The sequence below is a fragment of the Prionailurus bengalensis genome, chromosome X (assembly GCF_016509475.1).
Source record: "Prionailurus bengalensis isolate Pbe53 chromosome X, Fcat_Pben_1.1_paternal_pri, whole genome shotgun sequence".
NCBI lineage: Eukaryota > Metazoa > Chordata > Mammalia > Carnivora > Felidae > Prionailurus > Prionailurus bengalensis.
The window spans coordinates 98,916,038-98,922,872 of NC_057361.1; positions in this window are offsets into that span (position 1 = coordinate 98,916,038).

Genomic DNA, 6,835 nt, shown 5'->3' on the forward strand with positions numbered 1-6,835 from the left:
TGGATTTTTAGGTCTGTTCTGTCTACTGTGCCTCAAGGTGGGGATCATCCACTAAGGGTATCTGCTTAGATGGATTCAGGGCTGTTCAGTGGAGGGCCACAAAATGACAGGTAGAAATCAGTCGGTGAGGTTCAGCATGAGGGTCTGAATCCTTCACCTCCCTCTTTTCTGGAAGCTGCCATGAAATTTCACTTCATCATTATAGTCTGCGGCCAGGGAGTGAACCAGGTGAAAACACCGTAGGTAGAAGATGACAGTGGTGTTTGGTAGCCTGCCTCTCCCTCGATTCTTTGCAGGTGCAATTAGCCAGAAGTGTTTTCTTCCAGCAGCTCTGACAGGTGGTCAGGGCACTGACCCCTCTCCCACCCCTGGTCCATAGCCACCTGCTCTTCAGGTTGAAATGATGCTCGGGAAATGACGCCATTCATTTGGTTTTATTCACTATCTTTAATTTTTTAAATACTGTAGTCACACAGCTCAAACATCTAACAATATAAGGTATTCCGTGAAAAGACTTGTTCCAACGCCCTGCCCAGCCCCTCCCCATCGACACACCACCCTGAAGGGTCTGTGTGCGCATACATACAAACACACGTCGGTAAGCGTGTAACAGCTGACACACAGTTTACCTTTATGTCACTTGTTTGGAAGAATGGTTCTTGCTTGAAATTACGTCTGCCAGGCTGCTGTAGTTATTTCTAGGGTCAAATAACAGTCGATAGGAAAAGACTTTGAAAAAGGTTAAAGGTCCTACGCGTTCAGAAGGGGAGGAAGAGGATGATCCTGCCCTTTGGGAAGCATTTTTAAGTGGAACATTTTTGAGAAAACCTTCTAGAATCAGCAGTCCAATTCCTTTTTCTTTTTTTTAAATGTGGTTTGTTTTTTTTTTTGAGACAGAGCTCGCGGGCAGGGGAGGGGCAGAGAGAGAACCCCAAGCAGGCTTTGCGCTGTCGGCGCAGAGCCGGATGCGGGGCTCAGGACGCTTAGCCGACAGCCACCCAGGCGCCCCAGCAACCCACTTTCTAAGGACCCCTAGACATTTCGTCCAAACTCCCGTTCCTCAGAGGAGGAAACAGAGGCTCAGGGGCGGGAAGCAATCAGCTGGGGCGCAAGTGGGAGCAGACTCCTGGTGTTCTCACTCCCAACCCAGCGTGCTTTCATCTGTTCTCGGGGGTTCGCGTCTGTAAACACCGCCGAGTAAATGCTGCCTGCCAGGCACTGTGCCTCAGACTCGAATAAGACACAGCCTCGCCCTTCAGGAGCTCCCAGTAGCGTGGAGGGCAGTTGATGACAGGACGGGGTGAGGCGTGCTCTGAACGGAAGCTGCAGAAGGTGCGGGAGCACGGAGGTGGGGCTTGAGGAGGGGGGAGGGAAAGGCCACGGGCGTAGGGTAAGTTTCCAGGGCGATGCCTACGCTGCTAGGCACGTCTTGAAGGTTGGGTAGGATTTGCGAGCTAAGCAAGCGAGGGGGAGGGCACGGCACGCAGAGAAAGGGCATGAGCGTGGGCGCACAGACTGGCACGGCCGTGTGGGAAAGAGCTATGAGCGGTTGTGCCCTGGAGCGGAGCGTGGGGCGAGAAGGAGGGGGGAAGAGGGACTGGAGAGGCCGGCAGCGCCCAGAACCCGAGGGGCCTGGTCTGTCTCCTTCGGGCTGTCAGACTCGCTTCCTGGGGCAGCTGGGAGCCCCTGCAGGGCGGGAAGCAGGAGTGAGATGGTGACCGGCCCATTCCTGCCTGGCCGCGCTGCAGAGCGAGGGACAGAAAGCCGTGCTTCAACCCCGCCCCCGCCGCGGAAAGTTTACTTTTCCTGGGGCGCTGCTGACACCTAGTGGAACGAGGCCAGCAGTGCTTCTAAACCTTCTAGGATGCACAGGACGCCCGACCCAGGACGGCTCCTTTTCCGAAGGGCTGACGTGTGCCGTGGAGCCTCAGCGCCGGGGATGTGTCAGGCGGCCCCACCGCCCGTCGGCTGTGTGACCTTACGCAAGTCACTTCACTGCTCTGAGCCTCAGGTCTCCCATCTCTCACGTGAGGATAGTATGTGCCCCGCACACGTCCCTGCGGGTATGAGACTGCCACGAAGTCGTGTCCATGAAATGGTTTGCACCCACAGCCCCGCACATGCGGAAGGGATCGTTGCCGGCACTGCACGCACCCCTCGAGTGGCTGGCCAGTCTACCCCTAGGTCCCCAAAAGTCACCCAAGTGTGGCGTCGGGGGCCCCTGAGGCCCAGCGTGTAACCAAGTGCAGGGAGCGCCCTGGGGGTTCCCTCTTAGAATGAGGGATCGCAACTAAGGTCTTTCCAGAGCACTGCAAAGACAACAAACAGGCCTTACAAAGCTCAACAAAGACACTGATCGCTCTGAAGGTATTTTCTGAAAGCAGAGAGGAGAACCGGCTTAACGCCACCGCCACCGTGAGAACCAAGTGCTGGCTCACCCCTCTCAGCAGCTGCCACTCGCTCCCTTCCAAGGGAAGGTGACGAGTGGCTGGGATTGGAGCCGGCCGTCCTCGACAGGAAGCTTCTGGATGAAGGTAGGGGGTGGGGGCTGAGCGCTGAGCACCACTTGCTTTTCCAAGATTTCCCCTCGTGCTGATACTTCTGTGACCCGAGAACACAGATTTTTATACTCTCCTTTTGTGAGACACAGGACACAAGGAACAGTTACAGAGCTTTTTCTTCCCAGGTTATGTCGATGTGGACGTCAGATACCCAGAGTCTGGCTCTCAGCTTCTTGGCTGGGGTCTGTGTGTGCTTGTGGAACGCCCCTCTCCTCCCCCTAGCTCATGCACAGCCCGCGGGCATACTGCGCTGGGGTTCACCATGCTCTTAGAACCTTCACGTTTTGGGTGCACTGTTGCTCAAAGACAAGAGAAGGAAGTTTCTGTGAAGAAATCCAGGGCTGTGTTTGCACACTCTAATTGCTAAGGGTCTCCCCGGCATATCTGTGTACCCTCAGTGTCCGATGCTGTTGGCTGGAATACGCTTCCCCACCTGCAAGGGCCCTTTTGCAACAAAGAGCCAAATCACCGCTTTGGGGATTTCCACAAATCTTCATTCGTGATTACAGCCCTAATTATTCTTTTCTGGGCACGGCTTGAGAAAAGGGCCTAGCCGATCTTACTTGTGTAAACCCATGCAACTGGGAAGAAAAGGCCCTGTAACTGTTCCGTGCTTTATTAGTTGGGATACATTTTGTTTCCTCTGTTGTCCTGTTTCTTGGCAGATGTTCTTCAGTCCCAGAAGACAGGAAGATAAGATTTTGCCTTCTGGGCCTAATACCTTGTGTTTCTAAAGGCCCGAAAACAGGGTAGCCCCCTAGAAGCCCACTGCCCTCTCTTACCTGGAAGAGCCCCATCTTGGGGCGCCTGGGTGGCTCAGTCGGTTGAGCGTCCGACTTCGGCTCAGGTCATGATCTCACGGTTCGTGAGTTTGAGCCCCGCGTTGGGCTCTGTGCTTCGGATTCTGTGTCTCACTCTCTCTGCCCCTCCCTGCTCATGCTCTGTCTCTGTCTCAAAAATAAATAAAACATTAAAAAATTTTTTTGAAAGAGCGCTGTCTTTGGGGCGGGGTGGGTCAGGTCTCTACAGCAACCGTGGAATTTGTATCCAGGGCCTGTGAGAGCGGCCCACCGTACTTACGACCGTGGATGAGAATCAAGGCATCACCGTCAAAAAGTCCAGCGATCCGAGGGGTGCCTGGATGGCTGTCAGTTAAGTGTCCGACTCTTGGTTTCGGTTCAGGTCATGATTTCAGGGTCGTGGGTTCGAGCCCCACATCGGGCTCTGCACTGGCAGTGCAGAGCCTGCTTGAGATTCTCTCTCTCTCCCTCTCTCTGTTCCCCCTGCTCATGCTCTTTCTCAAAATAAATAAATTAACTTAAAAAAAAAAAAGTCCAGCGATCCAGAAACCGCTCTGCCACAGTGCTTTTGTTCTGAGCAAGGCACTGTTCAGTGAGGCACTCGCTCAATGGCAGACCTGTGTGCTGAGGATGGCTGGAACGTTCTGAGAGGTCACTGGGCAGCACAGTGCTCAGGGTCCCTGACCTTTAATGTTAGGGGATGGGCCTCAGCTGGGGAAAGGCCCTGGGCCTCCTACCTCCTCCTGCCCCTTCCTGGGACAGTCTGGTGGCCTTTTAGACTCGGAGCAAGAAGGTCATAGAGCCATACTGGCTTAGAACCTGCCCAAACCCAACGTGCCCTGCCACATTTGACTTACTAGTTGTCTCTCTTTTTAAAAATGTATTTATTTTAAGGGAGAGAGAGTGCAAGTGAGGGCAGGGCAGAGCAGAGAGAGGGGGACGGAGGATACGAAGCGGGCTCCGCGCTGACAGCAGAAAGCCCGACGTGCGGCCCGAACCCACGGACCGCGAGATCGCGACCCCATCCGAAGTCGGACGCTTAACCGACTGAGCCACCCAGGCGCCCCGCTGGTTCTCTTCTCGCGTGGGCCTGCCTTATCTTCCCAACTAGACCGTCAGCGCGCCGAGGGTGGGGGCCTTGTCTTCTCCCTTGCACGTGCCCCCAGTGCCTGCCGCCCGTGCTTCACAGATAAGAGGACAAATGAGGCAGAGGGTGACGAGGTGAGCGTGAGGGTATTAGCGGAGGGGAGGGCAGAGACTGAGCGGGACGAAAATGACTGCAGGGACAGAGGGGAGAATCCACTTCGGGGCCCACGGTGTGGACTCCCTCGGAGCGGGCCCCCGACTTGAGCTCCGGCCTCTCTTCCCTGTGCTCTGATGTCCCCCACCTCCCCCCGGAGGCCTGTCCCCACCCTGTGCTCAACTCGGGGAGAAGCTAACAGAGAGCTGGGTCTCCAGAGCAACTCTCTCTCGGGAGCACCATATCCTTGGTACGAATTCACCCCCACTTCCCACACGCAGGGCCAGTGAGGTGCCTACCTCCCTCTCCGCTGGCGCTGTGTCCCGTGAGGCAGCCTCGGGACGCCCGGAGGGACAGGGGGACGCCTGTCCAACAAGCTCTGCCCCTTGGTCTCCACGGAAGGGGATGCAACACCCACTCACTGCGGACTGGCCTTCCGGCGGCCAAGAAGGCGCCCTCGGCGCGTTCTGGAAGAGCCCCGTGGGCTTCTGTGGCGGCACGTCTGTGGGCACGGGCTCCGCGTGCTCTCAGGTGAACACAGGCGCGTCACTGGACCGCACGCTGGTGTCCGAGCCGGGAACCAGGGCTTGGGGGCTGCGAGGAGGCAGGGCTAGGTGAGGGGAGGCCCGTGGAGAGGTGGGGTGGGCGGCAGGTGCGGACTCGGGGCTTCCCGGTCCGCCGCATCCATCTGCTTCCTGGGGAACCAGGGGCTGGGCTGGGCTCGTCCTCCACCGTCCCGCTTGCTCCTCTGCCTCCGTCTCCGGGCCACACACACCTGCGCCAGGGAGAGCGAAAGCATCCGGCGTTTGGGAGAACCTGTCGCGGGCACTGCCCGAGTCCAATCTGGAGAGCCCGGGGCCGGAATCTGTGGCTTAGGTCAGGGGCTTGACTGGGGGAGGAAGTCAAGTCCTGGCCCACGGAGTTCAAGCTCCCACTTCAAGGAGGCGCCTTCTCTCCCGGCCTCCCCCATGAAAGCGTTTTGCCTACGAGGAGTTTCTCGTCACCTGGCCGCCCGTCCTTCTGCTCCGGGCCCTGAAGGATCCCAGCACCCGGCCTCCTGGGTTGGGTTCTCACCGCGCGCCTCTCACCAGCTCCCCACCCCCGCTTCTTAGGAAAGGCCCTGCTGCCTTCGGCCACCCACGAAACCTGGACACAAAGGAGGCCGGAGCTCTGCCCTTTGGGAACGTGGCTGCCGTGGATCCGGGCCCACCGTGGCCCTAGAAGGTTCACGGCGGTTGGTCTGGTGGGCCGCATGGGAGTCAGGCCAGCGAGTGGCACTGAGGCCGGTCATCAGCACCGGGAGTGTTTTTGCTCTGGAGCCCGCGTGCTCACCAGCGACAGTGTCACGCAAATCCCTTCCTGTTGGCTGCTGGGCCTTGGGCCTAAACGGCGAGAGCTCAACGCACACATTTGTCCCAGGCAAATTTGCCCAGTGTTGGGGGACCACTGGACTCGGACTCCACTCCTCCTCCTAACTACTGCCTGTTGCGCACTTCCGGTGTGCCTTTCCTTCTTGTTTTATGTTTTTAATGTTTTTACTTATTTATTTTGAGAGAGAGAGAGAGAGTGGGGGAGGGGGAGCAGAGAGACACAGAGGGAGAGAGAAAATCCCAAGCAGGCTCCACTCGGTCAGCACAGAGCCCGATGCGCAGCTTCATCTCACAAACTGTGAGATCACGACGGGAGCCGAAATCAAGAGCCAGCCGCTTGGGGCGCCCGGGTGGCTCAGTCAGTGAAGCATCGGCTTCGGCTCAGGTCGTGATCTCACGGTTCGTGAGTTCGAGCCCCGCGTCTGGCTCTGTGCTGACCGCTCAGAGCCCGGAGCCTGCTTCGGATTCTGTGTCTCCCTCTCTCTCTGCCCCTCCCCTGCTCGTGCTCTGTCTCTCTCTGTCTCAAAAATAAATAAAAACATTAAAAAAAAAAAAGATTCCCATTGCACACATGAGGCTCAGAGAGGTGAAACAACCTACCTAAAGTCACACAGCCAGTAGGTGGCAGAGCTGGGACGTGAAACCCTCTGTCTGCGATCAGAGTCTGAGTCCCTATAAGCCACAGTACCTACCCCCTCGTCCCTCCCCAGTCCCGTTGCTCTGCCTCCCGCACTATCTTGGGGGCAGGCTCCGTGCGTGGCACCTCGATGTGTGTGCCGGCTTCCGGGCAGTGAGCTGAGCGTTTCATCCTGGGTGAGGAGGGGACACTCGGCGAATCACCTTCCTTTCTTTACTGCGATTGAG